General features: G+C 45.2%; 1 long non-coding RNA gene across 1 annotated transcript in view; it reads right to left on the bottom strand.

The window, feature by feature from the left end:
* Window positions 1-20,612, bottom strand: part of LOC146833383 (uncharacterized) — a 114,660-nt gene extending 94,048 nt beyond the window's left edge. Inside the window, exon 1 of the long non-coding RNA XR_014960574.1 lies at window positions 20,392-20,612. This is a non-coding gene — a long non-coding RNA (uncharacterized LOC146833383). The remainder of the gene's footprint in view (window positions 1-20,391) is intronic.
* Between the last annotated feature and the right edge of the window lie 3,057 nt (window positions 20,613-23,669).

The following is a 23,669-nucleotide window of genomic DNA, read 5'->3' as shown; positions in this document are numbered from 1 at the left end:
GTATTCTGCGTTTGCTAGGGGGGCGCTGATCTGGGTTAGAGCGGGTGTCCCGTTTCAAGTGACTAGGAAAGCGGTTGATCCTGAGGGCAGATACGTGGCTGTTGAGGGGAAGCTCAGGGGGAGGGATATCGCCTTTTGCAGTATATACGCGCCCAATGTTGACCAGTTGGGCTTTCTGGCGAGGGTGTCCGGCGCTTTGGCTTCCTACCTAGCGAGCCCACTGGTGATGGGGGGAGATTTAAACTCTGTTATGGATGTCTCTCTTGATAGATCTCACCCACCTTTGGCCGACTCACCGGTGAACCGCTTGACCAAAGGTAGGCAGGTGCGTTGGGGACTGATAGACGCTTGGAGAGCGCAGCACCCGGGAGATGGAGACTACTCTTATTTTTCTAGCATGCACGACCTACATGTACGCTTAGATGCGATATTGTGCTCCCCGACGGTAATGCCCGCTATAGTACGCACTGAATATCTAACCAGAACACTCTCCGATCACAATCCCCTCCTCATCAGCATGGATTGGATGGCCGGGGTCTCGTGTGTTCCTACTTGGAAACAGACCTGAAGCGATGGACGACCCACTGTTCCAGGCAGCGCTGGAAGAGGGCATCACACAGTACTTTGAGGAAAACACGAACACGGCTGAGACAAGGGCGACAGAGTGGGACACCTTTAAAGTTGTAATCAGAGGGCTCTGCATAGGGAAACATGTGGGCATACGGAAAACGCTTCTGGACGACTTGGCCAAAGCGGACTCCGCTCTGCGGGAGGCGGAAAAGGAGAGACCCGGCCATCCTGAGCTGAGGGTTGCCGCAGCTAAGGAAGCGGTGGCGGTTGAAGTGGAACGCTTGCGCAGTTTTGATCATAGACGATACATGATGAGGGCCCATGCGGAGGGAGATAAAGCGGGGACGTTATTGGCTTGGTTAGCCAACCCCACCAGAAGGAGTTCCCCTATCCTGGCTTTGGAGAGAGAGGAGGGAGGGTTGGTTTACACCCAAACTGAAATCATGCAATGTTTTAAGCGCTATTATGAGACGCTCTATAAAAGTAGGTTAGAGGATGGGGACCCTGCCGTTGACACTTTCTTGGATGAGGTCACGCTGCCGGGACTGGACCGGGAGCAGGCATTAGACTTGGGCAAAGACGTAGAACCGGGTGAAATACGAGCTGCCATCAAGCGCATGGCCCGCAACAAGACACCGGGGCTAGACGGATTGCCCATAGAATTCTATGGGAAATACACTGACTTGCTGGTTCCGCGGCTCCAGGAGGTTTATAGAGAAGCTAGAACATTAGGACGGCTACCCCAATCGATGCGCGAAGCGCTGGTGATCCCGTTATTGAAGCCGGGTAGGGGAAGTGAGAATGTGGCCTCTTATAGGCCGCTGTCGATGCTAACCACCGACTATAAAATTGAGTAGTGTACTGGCGGCCCGATTACTACAATATATGCCCACTCTGGTCCACGAGGACCAAACTGGGTTCATACCACAGCGCAACACGACCGCGAACATCCGGAAATTGTTGCGGCTACTGGACGATGACCACCCAGAAGCCCCACAGCCTATGATACTCTCGGTAGATATCGAGAAAGCTTTTGATAGCTTGGAATGGGGATATTTGTATAAAGTATTGCGAAGGTTTGGATTAGGAGAGGGCTACCTCCAATGGACGAAAGTATTATATACTTCGGCAGTGGCTAGAGTGCGAGCGGGATCATTGGTTTCACCGAGATATCTGGTTGAGCGCGGGACGAGGCAGGGTTGCCCGCTCTCCCCGTTACTGTTCGCCTTGGCGGTGGAGCCCCTCGCGGCTAAGTTTCGGACGGGCCGCAACTACGGGGGTTTGGATAGCAGAGACAGGCGACAGCATATATCACTTTATGCTGACGACCTTTTGTTGTTCCTCGAAGACGCTGGCGGGGCAATGGCAGGAGCGGAGAGTTTACTCTTGGGCTTTGGGGACATATCAGGTCTACGAGTTAATTGGGCTAAGACGTGCCTGTTCCCGGTGAGACAGGGGGAGACTAGGCCGGACATGACTCGAGCGGTCCGCTGGGAACCCACCTGTCTGAACTACCTAGGGGTACATATATATCATACGATGGCAGAAATACTGGAGGGGAATGTGGGCCGCAGTGTACGGGCCCTGAAGGGGAGTATGGCCTTTTGGGCCACCCTCCCGTTATCGGTGACGGGCCGCATCTTCCTTCTGAAAATGGTGGCACTCCCTCGCTTATTATACTATTTTAGGACACTTCCGGTGTGGATACCCAACTCCACGTTCCGGCTGCTGAAATCGATGGTGGTGTCCTTTTTGTGGGGTACGGGCAGGCGTAGAGTGGCGCAAGCAACGCTTATACGGCCCAAGAGTGAAGGAGGGCTGGCGGTCCCCGACTTTGAGCTATATTACTTAGCGGCGCAATTGCAGATCTTCACCCAAAATGTGGCGCGGGTGTTCCGCGTTCCGGAGGCTGGACGAGATGGGGGAACACCACGCCATGTCCTTTCCTACATTGCCCTGCAGCAGAGGCTGGAATCCCGGGACCTCCTTACGGAGGAGATAACCTTCAGGCTCTGCTGGAATCGATCCCAGAGACGAGCGGGGGTGTTACATCCGTATGCGCCGGAGATGCCACTGGGGATGTTGACTGCATTGCCACACGGTGGAGACTGGTCGCAATTACAACTTTGGGAAGAAGCGGGACTGCAGGTGGTGGGAGACCTTTATGAAAACGGGATTTTGCTGACCTACCAGACTCTCCAAGAGAGGTTTGATTTGCCTCGGGGAGGTTTCCTGCTGCATGCAGCGCTTACCAGAGCGATGCAGGCGCATTGGAGGGAGGGGCTGATGGAGCCTCAGACGTCGATGGCCTGCCAGTATACTATGATGGCGGCCGGAACTGTCAAGGCGGTTACGTGCCTATATTCTAGAATGCTCCTCGAAAACCTACAGCCCCTAGCTGAACTGAGGGGGAAGTGGGAGAATGATTTAGGTAGAGCTATCCCTGAGACGGCCTGGGCACAGATAGTTAGACGAGCTTGGAAGAGCACGAGAAATGCAAGGTTCCAGCTGGTGCACTTCTACATACTCCACAGAGCATACTTGACGCCTGGGAAAATCCAGAAATATTTTAAAGTTGAGGAGGCGGCATGTCCCAGATGCCTGAGAACTGGGTGGAACTGGCTCATATGCTGTGGTCTTGCCCAGCGCTGGGGCTTTACTGGAAGGAGGTGGGAGATACCCTGAATGAGGTGACGGAGAAGTGGCTGGAGTTCGATATGGCTGTTAGTATACTGCACTGGTTCCCACACACGCCCAAAACTAAAATCACGAGCAAATTCGTAGACATGGGACTTATATTGGCAAAACGAGAAATCACGAAGAGGTGGAAGGCAACAGTGGGTCCCACTAGTAAACGATGGAGGGGGGAATTTCTTAAATGGGCCACCAGCGAGGGCGCGCTGCGGTATCAATGGGCTCATAGGCGCAACGATAAGGCGCTAGAGGCGGCAGCTGCGTGGGAGGCGTTAGTGCAGGCACTGCGAGATTATGAGCCAGGCGCGGATGGAGTCGACCGAACCGGGGATGAGAGGACGACCCCGGAGAAAACTGGGCACATCACATAACTCGACACATTGGTATTCCTTGGGCTGTACGATATTAGAGGGCATAGATGGCCGCATGCGTTGCTGAGGAGGACTGAGGGAGGGGGAGGGAATCTAGAAGTTTCATAGTGTTTAAGGGTGGAGGTTTTGTTAGGTAGTTTATTGGTTTATGCGTTGTATAGACCGGGAGGGATTTTTATGACCCTGCTTTAGGTATTGTATGATTGGCGGGGGGCTTGTGCTTAATTTGCAGGAAGTATGGTGAAACAAATTGTGTAAGGCTTTATATGTGGTTGTGTAAAAAAATCAATAAACTAGGTTTTATAAAAAAAAAAAAATGAAGGTTGATTTTATCAATGTGGCTGTCAAGTGGTGAGAGCGCACATTTTTCAATAGTTTTGGCAAGGAGGGGGAGGTTGGTTATAGCTCTGTAGTTATTGAGGTCATTTGGGTCGGCGTCTGTCTGTTTGATGAGGGGGTGACTTGACCAAGTTTAAGAGAGGTCGGCATAGCGCCAGTGGATAGGGAGTTAATGATTTCTATCCATGTTGGGGAGATAATGTGTCTGAGATTTTCGACAAGAGAGAAGGGAAGAGGGTTAGAAAGGTGGGCTGTCTGCTTCATGCATGAAAGTATTTTTAATTACTTATTTTTCAGAAATTTTTCAAACTTGGTCCAAGATACATTGTTTTACAGTTGCAAGTGATTGTTGTTGGTGTACTTGTTCACTGAGGGGTTAGATTTTAGGGGAACATTGGTTAGGTAGGAAGCAAGGAGGGGGTAGTCTTTGGTAGAAGGGCCATCTTTGGTAGTGGACAAAGAGTTAGGGGGTCTAGAGAGAGTACCATGTTTGTTATTTTTTCTGAGAAAAATGTGGCATACTCTTCAAAGCGCTTTTTAGAGAGATCAGTTAAATGTTGTGAAATAGAGAAAGTTCGGTGTTTATTTTAATAATTTTGAAAATGTATTTAGGTTTTCTTTCAGGAATGGTCAAATTAGGTTCTGAAGAAATAAGGTTCTCTGTAAATATGTTTTTTTATTTTAGGCATTCAGCTCGGAGGAGGGAGAAATGGATCAGCGCAGGTTGCTGTCTCAAGGTTTGTTCAGTCAGTCTTAGTTGTCGCCTCTCCTTATTAAGGTCTTTATTGAAGTAGGATCTGGGGGGATACTTCCTGATTTCTTGAGTTTAAGGGGGTGACAGTGTTGATAAGTTCAGTCATTTTTGTGTTTTAGTGGGAGGTGAGGTCATCGGTGGTAGTAAGCTTGGGTGGAGGGAGACTTAGGGAAGTGATTAGGGATTCTAACTCTGATTGAGGTACTTGGTGCAAGTTCCTCGTCCAGTGCTCAGGACAATAGGTTTGGGTGGGGAGCTTAGGTTGGTTGACATTTAGATCGAATAGGATTAGGTGATGGTGGGTCCAGTCGATGGGTAAGATGGAATGGAGGGATAGGATATTATGGTTGAAAATGAGAGCCTTTATTGTGAGTTTGCTTTTTGCAGTGTTGAGTGAGACCTTTTGATTCAACTAGGGTGGATAAGGCTTGTACTGTTGTATTGCCAGCATCATTCAGGTGCAGGTTTATGTCTCCTAGAATAATGTCAGTAGAGTCCTTCATGGAGCTTAGCATTATTAGGTCTGTTAAATCATAAATGAATTGTAGTTTCTCACTTGGTGGGTGATAGATGGCATGGGATTTGATGAGGTGAGAAACTTTGGAGGAGAGATTAACTCCTAGATATTCAAAGGTAGCCTAGTCAGCTGTGTGGAAGGGTTTTAGGCATAGATCATTATTGTATATGATAGCTAATCTACCATCTGCTACACTCTGTACCATTGCGGTGAATGCTTGAGAAGCACGTGGGGTGAGGAGGTTCATAATGGGGGATGAGTTGATGTTCAGCCAGGTTTCAGTAAGAAAACATATGTTGATTTTATGGAGTAGGATGCCTTGCACTATTTATGTGGCATGCTTGACAGCTGACCTGCAGTTTAATAGCATGCAGTTTAGTGTGGGTGATGTTTTTGGTTCAAATTAAGTGAGCTGGATGGTAGTGAGTTAGGTTGGGGGCCTAGAAGGACAATTTGTGGGAGGTATCCTATTGGTGCAGAGGATAACCGGAATCTCAGGGTAGCAAGGCTGTTTGGGAGCGCATGTGTTGCTCAGCATTTCCTCTTCCAGCTGTGACATTCCAGTTGTGGTGTGTCTAGGTTTAGGGTGATTGAGATTATAGAGAATAGAGGATCATGTGGTAAAGCGTAAGGAGTCAGAGTTTATGGATGTGGTAGGATCGGAGTTTGCCATGGTTGAGCGGGTGCACAGACAAAATATCGAGTTTTTTATTTTGACCTACGTTAATATCGAGTTTTAAATATCGTAGGGACAGAATATCGACATCAAGAATATCGGTGACCAGAATATCGGCCTGAAGGTAAGAAATATCGTTTTTGTTAATATCGAAGTTAGTAATATCGATAGTAAAAATATCGATGTTAATAATATCGATGTTTATGTTAGTGTTATGTATTTTATATGTATGTATTCCACATGTTTTGTTATGTTTTGTATTTTTTTTAACATATATGTATTCATTGTTTAGAAGTTAGTAAAAAATGTTAAAAGTAAAATTTGCGTTTTAGTACCGTAGCAGGTTGTGGGTTTATAGGGGTGGGTATAGGGTGGGAAGTAATTTAATTATAGTGAATTCATTCATAATTTTTGGAAATTATCAATTATTTTTAATTACATTTTGCATTTTAGTTCTGTAGCGGGTTGTGGGTTTATAGGGGAATATGATGGGAAGTAATTTAATTGTAATTAAGTCATTATTCATTTTTATTTATTGTTAATTATTAATTGGTAATTGATTGATTAATTGATAGTTATAATAATTGTATACATTTTTTATTGGAGCGGGTTGTGGGTTTATAGGGAAATAGGGTGGGGAGTAAATTAATTATAATTTAATAATTTTTATTTTTGGTATTGATAATTCATTTATTGTTTAATAATTATTAATTGGTCATCAATGTATATTAATTAATTGATACATATATTAATTGTGTTAATTTCATTCAGGAGCGGGTTCTGTTTATAGGGGAATAGGGTGGGAAGTATTTTATTATAATTAAGTAATTATTTATTAATATTTATTGGTATTGATAATTTAATGTTTATTAATTATTAATTTGAAATTAATGTTTAATATTTATTGGTATTGATAATTAATGTATTGTTAATTAATTGGTAAATAATTTTTATTAATTGATTAATTGATAATTATATTAATTGTGTTCAATTTTATGCGGAGTGGGTTGTGTGTTTATTGGGGAATAGGGTAGGAAGTAATTTAATGTTCTTAAAGTAATTATTAATTTTAATTTATTGGTACTTATAAATAATGTATTGTTAATTTATTAATAAATCATCATTTAATTTTCAAAAATATTTAGTTGATAAGTATGTTATTTTAAACCCCTACGCTATCCAACACTTTCCCTACTGTTGCACTCTCTGGAGTGGGAATAGTAATTTTTACCACTACTCTATCCAACACTTTTCCTACTGTTGCACTCACTGGAGTGGGAAAAGTAATTACAACCCTTTCACAATCCAACACTTTCCCTTTTGTTGCACTCTCTGGAGTTGGAATAGTAATTTTTACCCCTACACTATCCAACACTTTCCCTACTGTTGCACTCCCTGGAGTGGGAATAGTAATTTTTACCCCTACACTATCCAACACTTTCCCTACTGTTGCATTCTCTGGATTTGGAATAGTAATTTATACCCATGCTCTATCCAACACTTTCCCTACTGTTGCACTTTCTGGAGTTAGAATAGTAAATATAACCTCTACGCTATCCAACACTTTCCCTACTGTTGCACTCTCTGGAGTGTGAATAGTAATTTTTACCTCTACGCTATCTACCACTTTCCCTACTGTTGCACTCAATGGAGTGGGAATAGTAATTTTTACCCCTACACTATCCAACACTTTCCCTGCTGTCGCACTCACTGGAGTGTGAACAGTAATTTTAACCCTTTTGCTGTCCAACACTTTCCCTACTGTTGCACTCTCTGGAATGGGAATAGTAATTTTTACACCTTCGCTAGCCAACATTTTCCCTACTGTTGCATTCTTTGGAGTGGGAATAGTAGTTTTGACCCCTACGCTATCCAACACTTTCCCTACTGTTGCACTCTCTGGAGTTGGAATAGTAATTTTTACCTCTACTCTATCCAACACGTTCCCTACTGTTGCACTCACTGGAGTGGGAATAGTAATTTTAACCCTTTCGCAATCCAACACTTTCCCTACTGTTGCACTCTCTGGAGTTGGAATAGTAATTTTTACCCCTACACTATCCAACACTTTCCCCACTGTTGCACTCACTGGAGTGTGAATAGTATTTTTTTTTTCATAGATATGTTTATTACATTTTTTACAGCTTACAGTCTGAGATGGTACCATCACATCATTCCACGCAGGGGATCAGAAAGCTTCAGCAGGACTATAACAGGTGAACAAGGTGCATTGCTCAATATAAACCAACTCCTTTTCTTGTTAAGTGGCCTGAGTGGTAGATACAGTTTCTAAACATAATGAAGCTTGAAAAGAGTCCTTTCTGGGGCAAGATGCGAGCAGGCAGTTCTACAGAAAGCTCAACTTCCTTCTGCAACGGTAGCTTCCTGAGTCGTCCAATTGGAGTGCGTTGCATGAAATGAACATAAATCATGTACCAACTTATCCCAAACGTGAGATAACATATATAAAGGACAAAGTAACCCCCCCTAATACCCTACCCGTGGTGGCGGCAACGCTCATACAATGGGGGAATCATATGACACTGGGACTCCGATCAAAATTGAAAGAGATGAAGGCTCTTATGGTGGAAGGACATACAGCCGATGGGAGGCCTCTTGACAGGAAGGAGAATAGGGGAACCCATTTAAATTCAAAGTTCTTATAGTTATCCCTGAAAATGTCAGACATACGCTCTAGGCTCAGCAGTTTCCATAGGTGAGAGTGCCAAAGGAAAATAGCCGGAGCCTCCTTCCTCTTCCAGGTGGCAGCCAAAGTTATCTTAGCCGCCCCAATGCAAAGCCACATAATCATTTTATCAGCTCGAGTCTGGTGTTCTAGGGAAGAGTCACAAAGCCCCAAAAGGACACCCGCCATGGTATTGGGGGTGGGATAACCCAGCATGTCTTTTATGTGTGCCAGAATTTCTTCCCAGAAGGGGTGGATAGTTGGGCAATCCCACCATATGTGTTGAAAGTCCCCAAGTAATCCACACCCTCTCCAACATCTATCAGAGGTGGCGGGGAAGATCTGCTGAAGTTTGGATGGATGCAGGTACCAGTCCATCATGGTCTTCAGGTGCGCTTCCCTGAGTTCCGTGGAGTGATTGAGTCGCGCAATATCAGTCCATAGGTGTGCCCATTCCTCATCAGAAATAGGACGATGAATCAAGTCTTCCCACATGGACATATATCGGGGGCGTGGGGATAGGGTGGTTTTAAGAAGGAGCTATATATAAACGAAATCACCCCTTTCATAGAAGTAGTCTTGGTGAGGAAGGTCTCACATTTTGTGAGAGGCCGGGTGGCTGCCTCCCGTACCTGAGGAGTAAGGGCCCAGTGTATCAATTGAGTATAGTGGTATCTTTCTGAGTTCTCTAGTTCATAGTCCCGTTTACAGTTATCGAAAGTGAGAGGGTCAAAGTTATGGAACAAGTGTGTTAGAGCTAAACAACCTCCCCTTCTCCAGGCGTCAAAGGGTCCCTCATGTAGGGCCGGGGAAAATGCTGGGTTGAAGTGGATCGGAGTAAATGGGGAGGGGAACGAAGTCCATCTATATCGTCACCCAAGACTGAGTCCCACACTGTTAGGGTGGTGCGTGTGGGGGTGCTAATATAGGTATTCTGAGGTCTGTCCTTTCGAGGGTGCCACGCCAAGTCCCAAATAGTCGTCCCCGTCATACTACAATCCATATGTAACCAATGTTTCTCGAATTCCTGTTGTGACCATTCATCCAAGACTCTCAGTTGCGCCGCTTTGTAGTATAAGAGAATGTCTGGGAATCCAACTTCCCCATCTGAGCGAGAGCGGCGCAGTAGAGAGTAAGAAAAGCGAGCACGTCCCCCCTGCCAGATAAAGCGTAGGATCATGGCCTTCACTCTTCGAAAGAAGTGACTCTCCAGTTCAATGGGTAAGGCCTGAAATAAACAGAGGAGCTTGAGTAGGAGGGTCATTTTCACGGCGTGTGTGCGGCCTAACCATGACAGGAAGAGAGGTTTCCATTTTGTGAGTTCAGTTTGAATGCGTGCAAGGATGGGGGGAAATTGGCAGAATATAGCCCCTCAATTCTCAGCGTTAGTTGAACCCCCAGATATTTGATGGAAGAGGTAGCCCATAGTAGTAGAGTAAGAGACTGAAGCCGGAGGACTTCTGCAGGCGGGAGGGTAAGGTTGAGTATATACGATTTGCCTAGACTTATTTTAAACACTGACACTAGTTCAAAACGCTCAAGTTCCGACTGGAAGTGCGGGAGGGACGTAGCAGGCTCAGACAGGGACATAAGGACATCGTCCGCGAACAAGGATATTTTATGGGATTCCCACGTGAATGGTAATCCCTGAATGTCAGGGTTAGGCCTGATTGCTAGGACTAATGGGTCTATGCTGAGAGCAAAAAGTAAAGGTGAAAGGGGACTCCCCTGTCGCGTGCCTAGAGAGTGGTGGAGGGAGGATGATTGTATCCCGTTAATCACCACCCTAGAGCGGGGGTGACGGTAGTTAGCTCTAATCATATTGAGAAATGTAGGCGAAAATCCGAATGCTGTAAGTGTGTGGAATAGGAATACCCAATCAACACTGTTGAAGGCCTTCTCGGCGTCTAAACCTACTAAGACCACTGGGATTTGGCGTCTGTTGGCTTTTCTTTCAAGTGTATGATTCTACCTGTATTATCGTGTGTTTGACGTCCTTTGATAAATCCCGACTGGTCCGGGTGTATAAGGTCGGGCATGAGGTCATTTAGGCGTTTGGCTATAATTGACGAATACAATTTAGCGTCCAGATTCAATAGAGCAATCGGCCTATAAGAGGCGCAGTGCTGGGGATCTTTCCCCAGTTTGGGTATCACTGAGATCACAGCTTCGGACATGGTGCCGGAGGTTGTGCCCTCTTCCGCCATTTTGTTAAAGAGACGTGTATGGTAGGGTGTAATGTCGGGGGAAACTGTCTTATAAAAAAGGGCGGTATAGCCGTCCGGCCCGGGAACTTTGGGGGGCTTCAGGCCTTTAATGGCCATGGTGACATCCTCTATGGTAATAGGAGCGGTGAGCAATTCATTCCAGGCAGCGGACACCTGGGGTAGGGGTAGTGATTGGAGATAATGCTGTTGGGCGTTCGAATCTAAGGTTTCCCCAGAGTATAGATCCCCATAAAAAGAGCCAAAAATCTCAGCTTTGTTCTCGTCTCTATGCATAAGTTCCCCCGAAGGACCCCAAATGCCGCCTATGTATGCTCTCTCTTTTATCTTTTAGTTGTCTGGCAAGATGTTTACCAATTTTATTGCCCTGGGTGTATGATAGGTGCTGTAATTTGAGGAGTGTGAACTCTGCCCTGTTATTATAAATGGTCCTGAGTTTACCTCAGAGCGCTGTGATATTGCGTAGCGTTTGCCTTGTGGGGTTCACTTTATGGGTGCGTTCAAGAAAAGTCAGTTTGGTTTCCAATAACTCTCTCTCGCTAGCGCGCTGCCTATGCAGTGCCACGTTGAGGGCAATACACTCCCCCCAAAGAACAGCCTTCAGTGTATCCCAGGTGGTAAATTCAGAGGTATCTTCTGGCCTGTTAGTAGCGAAGAATTCAGTAATGGTTTCTCTTAATTTGGTACAGGATTCCTTGTCTCGAATAAGCGACGGTGGAAAGTACCACCTGGGGGTAGTCGGGGCGTTCCCAAACCAATTGAGACAAACAGAAAGTAGGCTATGGTCGGATGCCGAGAGGGGGAAGATCTTGGCATCCTGCAATGCGCCTTGTAGGGACTGACTAATAAAGATATAATCTAGCCGGGAGTATGTATGATGGACATGTGAGTAGAACGTGTAGTCTCAGGTCTGTGGGAAAAGAGTGCGCCAGGTGTCTAGAAGGCCCAAGTCATGTATGCGCAGTTGTGTCTCCACAGAAAAGGAGCCCATGTCCGAATGCTGTGTGTACGTACTGTCCAAGTCTTTATGCCATATCAAATTTAAATCGCAATTGAGGATCAGCGGACCTTCCTCAAAGTTAGTTAATTTCCTCAAAAATGTGTGTAGGAAAGCCGTCTGACCAGTGTTGGGGGCATATATTGCCGCAAACATGCAGACCCTCCCTTTCAGGCGCCCTATGATCCTAACCCAGCGTCCATCTCTATCACTCTGAACACCCAGAGGTTGAAATTGTATGGAAGAGCGAAACATAATAGCCACCCCCTGTGTTTCGTATGGGCCGAGGACCTATAAATTAGTGGAAAATGTTTGTGTTTGAGACGCATGTCTTCGGCTCTAGCTAAGTGCGTCTCATGCAAAGCCACTATGTCGAGGTGGTGGTCAATAATGTATTTCCATACTTTGTGGCATTTTTGGGGGGAGTTAAGACCTTTAACATTCCAAGTTCCGATAGCAATCGACATTATATCACAGGGAATAAATTACATCTCTCCCCAAGCCCCGAAAGCTCCAACCTGTCACCGCTCCCAATCTATCCCCCTGCTGTAGTGTAAGACCAGAGTACGCCAGCTGTGCTTTCCTAGAAATTAGAGGTCCCCCCAAAAGCAATTGTTAAAAAGCCGCCATCACAACCCTCCCAGACCCACCCTGTAACCCCTAGAAAAATGAGAACAAACAGAAACAAATATACAATACGAACATTACTTTTGGTCCCCCTATGGGGCCGAAGTGACCCCCTAGAGATCATGGGGGAGAGCAGGACGGAGGACCCCGTCCACACCCGTCCCGGAGGAAAGATCAATCAGAAGCATATTTGTGCGGCTTATAGAGGGAGAAAAGAAAACAGATAAAAAAGGCCAACCTTAATGAAGGCCCACACCTAGAAAAATGCATCAATAAGTCATCTACATCGGCAAGTAAAACACTTAGCAACAACATGATTCACAGCCTGTATCTAAAAGCAATCAAATCCTCGTTTTTTTTTTTTAAACCCACTTCACTATAGACAAAAGAAAGCAACATCAGTCTTACTTATAAAGTCTGCAATGTTCATGATCTCTCCTCTTCCATAGAAAGTGTCCGATGCCTCAAGAACAGGGGCAGCAGCGGGGCTCAGGAGTGGAACATACCTGGCACTCCCGGCAGATGCCAGCTCCTGTTGTGCATCAACAAAGGCGTGTAGAGACGTCAGCCAGTATGTCGGGTATGCAGGAGGCTGTGATGCTCGGCCCAAGGCGCACCCAAAAAGCGATCAATGCCGTCCCCTGCGCGACCCAACAGACCATGCTGAGATTGGCAGAGCCGCTCGGGTAGATTCTCCAGATTTGCCTTGGGAAGGGACAGCCTCGTCAAAGGGAATGCCCAGAAGATTCAAGCCTTCTGTAGGTCGGTGATATGGCGTCGTTTGTTCTGAAATTCAAAGCTGAGCCCAAATGGATAGGTCCACCTGTACCTGATCTTCTCATCTCGCAACTTAGTGGTAACAGGTCTGAGCAGTTGTCTCCATGCCAGCGTAGGCGGTGCAACATCCTGATAGGTGGGGCAGGAATGACCTTGAAATGTGACGGAATCTTTCGCTCTGGCTGCCTGGAGAACCGCCTCTTTTACTTTATAGGAGTGGAATTTTGCCACTATGTCACATGGCCGTTTCTTCTCTCCGTGTTGCAGAGCCCCCACTCGATGAACTCTGTCCAATTTTATTTTAAGACTCTGTGGTGTCAGAATCTCCGAAAAGAGACCTACCACGCAGGCCTCCAGGTCAGGCCCCTCCATGCCCTCCTCTAGGTCCCTGATTCGTATGTTCTCCCTCCGTGCTCTGTTCTCGAGGTCTTCTGCTTTGAGTTGCGACTAGTGGAGCTGATCCTTAAGTAATCGCACTTCGTCCCGGAGCTCAGTATAGAGTTGCTCCTGCTCCTGATGATGTGCCTCGAGGTCAAAGACTCTAGTGCCGACAGAGTCCACATCTTGTTGCAAGGAGGACAAACGTTCCGTCAAGTCTGATCGCAGTTGGTCCATGGAGGATTTGATGTCTTGGCTGATGTCGCTACGTAGTTCAGATTTGAAGTCTTTAAACATGCTTAAGAGATCCGCCTTCATAAGAGCCATTGCTGCAGAGCTTGCGTCTCCCCGTAGCGTAGATCGTTTTTCTGCGGTCGAAAAGAAATCTGAGACCTTATTTGGCGTCTTGCTCGTTGTCTTCTTAGGCGGCATATGGATGGAACCTTTAGAATTGCACAGGCATGACCAGAATGTAGTGTGCAAGGATCCAGCTGGGAAGCGTCATGAGGTGATGCCTGAATTGTTGATCTCCATGCCGTAAGGACTCGTACCTTGGAACCTACGGAGGATTCCTTCCAGGGACTCAACTATTTAGTCCCCCGGCTCACAGGGGAGGCCACCGTTGCTACGTGAGAGCGTGGTGATCAGACGAATGTTAATACCTTTAGTAGGGAAGAGAGCCTTGAGGTATTGCTCCCTCAGCCAGATATGAGGAACTGCAGCGGGTACAGCAAGATGCCAGACTGCGGCGAGCAGGGTTGCCAGTGTGTGAATCGTGAGCAGTGGTTAACTGGCGCTGGTGGTTTCCACAATTAGAGGGAGATGTGCAAGCCCAGCGGTATCCAGCAGTGGTGAGCAGCAGCCCCTCAAGCCTTCAGTGCCTGTGCAATATGTGCCAGGCCCGCGGTGTCTAGCGAAGTGGAGGCTCTAATTGCAGCGCTTAAGGAGCCCTCTGATGCGGACACAACAGGCGATTCTGGGCAGCAAGCAGCGAGCGCGGAAGATCGCCGCCATTTGGCAAAGCGCTGCCGCCATTTTGAAGTCAGGCACACGCGGGGGATGTGAAGTTTAGCCGGGTTAGAGAACTGAATTTGCCGCTCCCATCGCCGCAGGATACGCGCCACCATGTTAACCTGCAGTGCCTTCCCCTTCCAAGGCGGCGAAACCGAACCTGGCAGTTCTCGCGGCAATCAATGTGCGCAGGTGATCTCCGCCGGTGCCTCACATCGTCACATGTCTGTAGGCTTCGTTTGCGGTAGTTCTATGTTGCCGCAGCCGCTTCTTTCCCCACCGAGACAGCACGTGGACCGGGAACCGAGACGGGCTACGTCCGTTCGGCCATCTTGCCCAGCCACCCCCCCACCGTGAATAGTAATTTTAACCCTTTCGCTATCCAACACTTTCCCTACTGTTGCACTCTCTGGAGTGGGAATAGTAATTTTTACACCTACGCTATCCAGCACTTTCCCTATTGTTGCACTCACTGGAGTGGGAATAGTAATTTTAACCCTTTCATTATCCAACATTTCCCTACTGTTGCACTCTCTGGAGTGGGAATAGTAATTTTTACACCTACGCTATCCAGCACTTTCCCTATTGTTGCACTCACTGGAGTGGGAATAGCAATTTTTACCCCTACATTATCCAACACTTTCCCTACTGTTGCACTCTCTGGAGTGGGAATAGTAATTTTTACCCCTACATTATCCAACACTTTCCCTACTGTTGCACTCTCTGGAGCTGGAATAGTAATTTTTACCAATACGCTATCCAACACTTTCCCTACTGTTGCACTCTTTGGAGAGGGAATAGTAATTTTTCTCCCTACACTATCTAATATTTTTCTGTATTGTTTTAGTTAATGTTGTGTATAATTTATTTTAAAAACATTAAAAATGTTGTAGTTTTTTAATTTGTTATATATATTTGTTATATTTTTATTTATATTATTTTTGTATGTGTATATATGTAGCAGGGTCTGGTTTTGAGGAAGCGAGGGAAGAATTAATTGGGTTGGGGCAGCAGAGGAGAATGGTAGTAATTGTGATAATGCGTGACAAGATACTGAGCTCAGGGTTGAGCAGGGGTTATTCATGGGTCGGAGGGGTTTAATTCCATAGGACAGAAAGGCAGTCTGTAGTGGTGCCTGGAGGTTTAACTTTGAATGTTGCTATTAATGGTTTGGCCCCTAGATGGAGCTCTAGGGCTGTGGTTAGGAAAAAGCCTGTTTTTGTTTTCTTGGGTATTATGATTAGGGCTGCACTGGGTCGAAGTCTGATTTTTGTTTTCGGAATTGTTTTTTTTATTTTGTATTTACTTAGTTTGAAGGAGAATCGCAGGGGGATTTGGGGGCAGATGACTGCCGTTAGAGGAGAAAACATGTGGCATGGACAGGGCAGCAAATTCAAAATGGGGGCAGACAGGCCACAGCAAACTGCTACATACAAATTAAGAATCAGACAGGGTCTCTTGTAGGAAAAGTGTGAACATCAAAAGATGAGGTTCTCTCTTTTGAGCTTAAATAGCTATGCAAAATCCCTGAGATAAGAAAATGGAAAGTATGGTTTTCTGTTTTCACTACATGGATTTTGTAAACTGAAAGGTTCTGGTCTTTGAAAGCTTTGATCTAGAATACCCTGGAGTCATCTAGTGTGAGATGGAGAGCAGCTATAGAGGTTCTGACCATTATATGCGTCAGAATCGGGTGAAGCAGGTTGGAAGGTAGCCGAGGCAACAGGGCTCACCATAAAGGAATTGTTATTGTCTTCTCCTCCAAGAACGGCAGTCTCCCGGAGCATGGAACATTGCTCTGAATGCTGTGGGTGGATAATAGGGGAGTGGATACCTAGGAAGGATGGGCCCCCGGACATATGTATAGAATCACAGCAGGATGCCTAAAAAGTTTTGAGTGCTACTCGTCAGCCTACTTGCAGGCACTACTTAAATTGAAGCAGAGGAGCTAGAGGTGCGTGGGCCGGTTAAATGAGGTGGGTTAAGAGGCTGCCGAGTTTAAGTGGGGCAGCGGGCTCACAGAGGCAGTTTCTACAATTGAGCATGGGGGCGTTTGCCATCCTCCGATGTTTCCCCGAAACGCATTGCCAAATGAAAGTTTAAAATCAAAATGTCATATTATTTACATGTCATCCTCTGCCAGTGTCTGGGTAAGGCAGGGTGTGGTCAATCCTGCTGATTGACAGTAAGCAGCTAAAGCCTGATGCGCATGTCGGGTTGAGCAGGTCTGTTACTGTGGCCAACCAGAAAGGCGTACTTTAGGCTTCTGACCGCGCTGCTAAGGAGCCAGGAGGAAACGCAGCACGGTTGCCCCAGTCTGCTTTGGAGCACTGGGTTGCCCTGCTCACACAAAACTTTGCTTTGCTCTCATTCTGTTTACTAGCAAAAATGGCATGAGAGCAAGGCATGATTGTTTTCAAAGCAGCAAGTTCAGGATGCGGTGACATGACAATGGACTGAAGAACATCGAGGATGTGCTGCAGCTGATGGGTAAGTAAACGTTTAACTTTTCATTATAATAAAGCGTTAAAGTAATCATGCATGCCATGTCATTGATTAACTTACTGCATAATTTGCATTCCTGGCAGTTAGCTATTTCGAGCATGTTTTTCAAAGTAGGGTGTTTCTCTATAATTAAGAGGGTGTAACGTAATGGCCAGAGATGTTGACTTTGGAGCTGGGGAAGCAGGTTTTAGTCTAGGCGAAGCTTAACATCCTGTGATTCTGGGCAAATCACTTAATCTCCCATGTGCCCATGAAAATGAAGGTAAACCTGTATAATGTAACTGGTGCTTATGTAAAGTGCTCCAAAACCTCTGGATCGAGTTCACACGACAGACTGATTTTATAGTGCATACTTCGAACTCTCTGTTTTCATTTTTGACTGACGCACTGTGAGAAACTCGCACTGCCTTCAGCCTCAACTCCAGAGCTCTGATTCGTAGTCTGTTATAAACTATACACTTAACAAGCCATGATTGGAAGCTTTGGCTTTGAGCCTAAAGGGACTGCTAGATTCTCACAGTGCCTGCCAAAATATTCACTTTGTTCGCCTCACCATTTGTGTATGTCACCAACCGTTACTGCGGTCTCATCTTGTAAAGCAATGGTGCCACCTCGCTTTCTCTCGCCCTGTAGCAGTGCCTATGCCAACTTTTCATGTTCTGCATTCTTTAGACTCATAGCATCACAACATTGCTCCTTAGTTTGGGGCCGGAGTGCCCCAGCTGCTGTTGTGGGTCAGATCGGGATCCTCTATCGTCATGGGGCCGGGTGAGAGGCTAAGGCTGCAGACACACTGTGAAGAGAGATGCTGCCGTTCTTTTTCAAAAAGCAGCAATCTCCTAGAGAGTGGAGCACCGTTGTGAATGGGGGGAGGCAGCAGGGGAGTGATCATCGGGCTGGAACAGTTATCTCCCCTGATCACATCAGCAGGTACCATGCCCCTCAATTCATATGGGTCAGGAAGTGCGCTTGCCTGTAACTGCTTAAAGGGGCATTTGCAAATGATTAGGGGTGGAAATTAAATTACACACACAAACACCGTTCCAGATCCCTGTCACTAGCAGCTACCCAGAATATCTGCCAGGCGAACAGCGGAGGCCGCTCTTTCTCCCTCTATACCTCAGAGTAGCACCATCACTCCAACAGTTCAGGAGGAACCTCAAGATCTGGATGTTCAACCAATAGGAACAGGCAGTGTGATTCCGCAGCAGGACCCCACAGAGCCTCAAGACCGTCATGGGTGAACCAGCCACACTAAACAAATCCTGATTGATTGACACCAATGCCCTGCATCAGCGGTGGTGAACAAGAAAGAGTAGTACAGACGTGGTATATTTGATCCCTATCTACATTAAGGTGACCAGACGTCCCGGATTTCCCCGGACAATCCTGGTTTTCAGAGAACTGTCCTGGTGTCCCGACGCTTTTCCTAATTTTGATCGTGTGTCCCGGTTTTTGGGACAAGGTCAAGTCAACCTGTAAAGGAGAAGTGAAAGGTGTGAGCTTCTTAAGGAATTTGTCTGTTTCAGGCAGCAGGAGGATATCGTCTGAATGCATGCTGCAGCAGAGGGAAGACAGAGGGGGAGGAGGGCAGGGAGGGTCAGGGCAAAGGCGATGCCGTAGCTAATGTTCTGTAAGCATAGCTTGTACACGTGTGGCTATTTTATATACGCCACCCCCAAGCAAAAAATCGGGCCAGGCCAGTCATAATTAAGGCTAAATACTTTAGTCCTAATTTTATGTCTGGCCTGTTCAGATTTTTTGAGAGAAAAAAAAATCTGATCACCCTAATCTACATGCACCTTGCCTTGAACTACTCTTACACCATGGCAGGGCTCAGTTACTGGGAGGGACTTCTTGTACAGCTGCATAACTGTGTGATAGGTCTGCATTTGCCACACACCCCCAAGTGCAAATTTTGCAGATGTGACAGATATATTTGTTCATTGAAATGTGCACATAATGCTTTGTTTCCCCAATCTGTGCATACACCGATTACAAAGAAAAAAAATAGAGTGAATTGTATACTCTGTCTTTTAGTAAGTAGGGTTAAAATATGGTCTAGCACTGAGCGCTCTCGATTTTTAAATCTAAAATGCAGTTGGATAATCTTTCTTCTTTTTTATAACTCTCCTCTCTCTTTCTCCTTCTATCTTTGCCTGTGAGAGGTTGCTACAGTGACCTTCTCTGGGTAGGTAATTTCTTGTACTGTGTACCATTCCCTGAATGTGGGAGCCTGATTCTGGGCGCGTGCCAGACCGGATTTCACAGAGCGCCACGGCAGGCGCAGCAGCTCTTTCAATAGCAAGGAGAGCAAACTGGCTGGAACTGGTTCTAACCGCCCAGGGTTGAGCTCACAGGGACAGCTGCGCAGGAGGATTTGCTAATCATTCCAGAAGAAAAAAAAAAGAGAAAGGAACAAAGGAACTCCTTGTACACTTATTTTAAAACCCTTTCACACACGTATTTAAAAAAAAAAATACTTCTTGTGAACTGCATACATATATACACTAGGTATACTGTAAATACATTCTTTGGTGGAGGAGGAAAACAAAGAATGCAAGAGTAACAAATCGTTTCCAGAATATGTCTTGTAGACGTATGGCTTGAGCACACAGCGTCCCTAAAGGGTTAAACAATTAAAGATCGCACACAGCATTTGGACATTAGCCAGAGACGGTTTGGCTGTTTTTTTTGTAAATCAGGGAGAGTCTGAAAAGCAGTTCGGGAGCTGGGGAGGAAGGATCACTGGCGTGTTTTTTTTTTAACCCAAGCCTTGCAGTTTTAAACCCTGCATGAGTGCTGTCGTGCAAGGAAGAGTAGCACAGGCAGGGGGCATAACTGATCCCTATCTACATGGCGCCTTGTCCTAAACAGCTCTTGACACCATGGCAGGGCTCACTCAGTAGTGGGAGGGGCCCTTCCTTCTACGGCTGTAAATCTGGGTGAAAGGTTTGCATCCGTCACACTCCCCAAATTTAAATTGTGCACATGGAATAGATGTACAGTTGCACGTGTGCGCATTGAAATGTGTGCAACGCAAACAACCTGCTTTATTTCCCCAGTCTGCATGCACAGATTATAAAGAAAAACCTTTGTGAATTGTGTACTCTTGTCTTTTACTAAGTATGGTTAAAATGCGCTGGCACTGAGCACTCCGCTCGCCAAGGCGCACACATACCAGCCCTCCCGATTTAAACAAAATACTCTGGATTTTTTTTTTAAATCTAAAATGCTGTTACGTTTCTCTTTTGTTAAACCTACCCTCTCCGTGTCTCTTTCTCCATTTGTCTTTCCCTTTGCGAGGTGGCTGCAGTGACCTTGTTTCCTGGGGCCTTTGCAATCCGACTTATATATATTTTTTTTTTTAAAACGGAAAAGGCAATTTCTTGTACTTGTGCACCATTTCCTGAATGTGGGAGCCTGATTCTGGACGTGTGCCAGACCGGATTTCACAGAGCGCCACTGCGGCAGCTCTTTCAATAACAGGGAAGGCAGACTGGCTGGAACTGGTTCTAACCGCCCAGGGCTGAGCTCACAGGGACAGCTGCAAAGAAGAACTTGTTAATCATTCCAGAAAAACAGAAAAGGAATGAACAAAGGAACTCATTACACACTTATTTAAAAACCCTTTCGCACAATTATTTTAAAACCTTTTGGCTTTTACAAAATAACATTCCCTGTGCATTGCAGACATTTATATACTCGACACATTATAAATACATGCCTGATTGCTTTGGTGGGGAAAAACAAAAACAAAATACATCATGTTTTTATAGAGTAACAAATCGTTTCTAGAAGGTGTGTTTTAGGCGTTTGGCTTAAGTACAAAGCTGCCCTAAAGGGATAAACTAATAAATATCTTACACTAGCATGTTTGTTACGGTGCTCTTCTTACTTAAGTCTTACAATTATACCAAGAACTGCACATTAGTGTGTAAATAATAGCTGTTCACCTACACCATAGCACAGTCACCATACTTGTCCAGGGGACGAAAGGTTTATCTATTCAAAAACAAGGGGCAGATACCGGAAACAGCTTTTTATTGACAAAGCTAAGCTGTTTCCTTTATTTTCATCTTTTCTTTAATGGTTCCTGCTACAGACCCCCCTGACGGTGGGGTGGGCATGTCACAGGGACGAATGAGTTTGATGTTTGTCTATTATGTTGTCAGTGTAGCAAAAGTATGCCATGTCCAGTTTTGGAATGTGGGGTTTCTCTAATGAAACTTTATTACATATTGTGTGCATCCGTCTCCGCCTGCTAAAGGAGCGACAAGTTTTGCTGAAACCCGTTTTTATTGACTATGGGGTGAGAACATGCCGTCAAGTTATAATACTTTGCCTCTCCGGGAAATCAATCTACATAAATAGTCAGTTTGTTAAGTTTATTCTCATAGTACATAACATGTTAAATTTGGACTCAAAATTCTCATAGATTGATATGCAGAGTAGTAATGATTTGTATGCAAGGAGGCACTATATCGATTTTTTATTCGTTCATTGAATTACAAGTGTTTAAAGTTTATTCTGTCTCATGAAATGAGTTTATTTATGATGCGTATACATGGTGCCAGTGCCCCAGCACGGTATGTTAACATGCTGAATTCAAACTCAAAATTTCCAAAAACTGATCTCGAGTGCAGCACTGCGATGTAAGCACGGAGGCACTTTATTGATCCGCCGGACACAAAACCCCCATAGACCGATGAAGAGTGCAGTAATGATTTGTATGCATGGAAGCACTTTATTGAACATTTATCTGCTCATTGAATTACAATGTTTATAGTTTTATTTGACTTATGAAATGTGACTTTAACAATGTAGTGCAGCACTGAGATGTAAGCACGGAGGCACTTCACAGATCTGTCTTCAAAATCCACTGAGACTGACGTGGAGTGCAGTCAAGATCTGTACAGACGGAAGCAGTTTAGTGAACATTCATCTGCTCATGAGCTACAGTAAGTAAGTAAGTAAAATTTTATTGTTTTTGATTAATTAAAACCATTACAAAAATGCATTCTACTAAAACATTTTGGTTAAAATCCTTTTCGATCGATACTCTGTTAAAAAATGTATGTACCAGGACATGCGTGAATGATAATAAAGTGCAGTGTCCATGGTTCGTTTTGCTTGGAGCCTCAGGAGTCTATATGCAGGTTACAGTACCGCTGATCCTTTGCTTAGATGCAACTTGAGATAGGAACTTGACAAGCTTCCCACTTAGTTGTGGATCCCTTGGGTTAAAGCATGCGAGTACTGCTTGCCTCCGAGTACGTATGCCACGTTCATTAAAATGAGTTTTTAGGAGGCCTACCCATTCTTCTTTTAGTTTGATGCAGGAGCATATTATGTGTTCAATGTCCTCGTTCTCAACTCCGCATAGCCGGCACAAGTTCCCATAGTTCTTTCTCAGCCATGGTGGGAGATGAGGTATGACTGGCAGGATCCCTAACCTGTGTTTTAGAAAGGCTTCTTTAGACTTCCTAGAGTACCCCAGTTCAAAGTATGCCTGTGAGCCAAATGATTTGTACCTGCACAGTCATCCATGAGTGACTCCTGTATGCAAAGGCGGCTTTATCTTCTGTGAAAGAAATTTCCTTAATAACCTTGTTTACGATGTGCTTAAAGTGCGAGTGCGTTGTCGGTACTTCCCATAGTTCAGCGAGTCCTGTGGCAGCCAATGATTCATCCAAGTATGCTTTAGCCAGCGTAGTGGATGTGCTGCACAGTTCCTGCCAGAGCTGGTGGTTCAATGTATTCCTGGCAGAGTTCTTAATTTTATGCCAGCACCTGAAGTACGAGCCTCGCCTTGCGTGGAGTTGCTTTGTTAAGCCAAGCTCTAGGCGAATCTGTGCTGAGCTACAGTGTTTATAGTTTTATTTGACATATGAAATGTGATTTTAACAATGTATACATGTGGCAACAACGCCCCAATATGGTATGTTTTTTGTATGCACTGACGCACTTTATTAAACATGCATCTGCTCATTGAATTACATTGTTTTAGTCTATTTTGACCCATGAAATGTGATTCTAACAAAGTATACATGTAGCAACAATGCCCCAAAACGGTATCTTATTTCACAAAATTTAGATTTAAAACTCTCGCAGAGCAATGTGGAGTGCAATAATTAGTTGAAAGCACGGAGGCACTTTATTGGCCATCCACCTGCCCACTGAATTCATGGTGAATATAGATCCATGAAATATTGTTTTAATGATGTGTTTACTCGGTATCAATGGCCCAGCATGGTATGTTACCCCTAAATCATTATAATATTTGTACCAGAATTGCTTTGAGCTCAATGACACTTTTAATTGGTTTTATTTAATTAACATCTTCTTCCCTATTTCATTTTACAAACTAATGTGCTCATGGTTTCATACTTCCTTTCGATTGTAATGATTTTTATTAATCAGTCAATAAAGATTTACTTACTTGCACTTGACAATTTTCACAGTGATGATACTTGTGTAAATTATAGCATCACACGCTGCATACCGATCGGTACCTCTGGTTGCAGCTTCAGCTCCACAAC

Source organism: Triturus cristatus, chromosome 4_2, assembly GCF_964204655.1.
Source record: "Triturus cristatus chromosome 4_2, aTriCri1.1, whole genome shotgun sequence".
NCBI classification, from domain to species: domain Eukaryota; kingdom Metazoa; phylum Chordata; class Amphibia; order Caudata; family Salamandridae; genus Triturus; species Triturus cristatus.
This window is presented reverse-complemented; position numbering and strand designations above follow the sequence as displayed.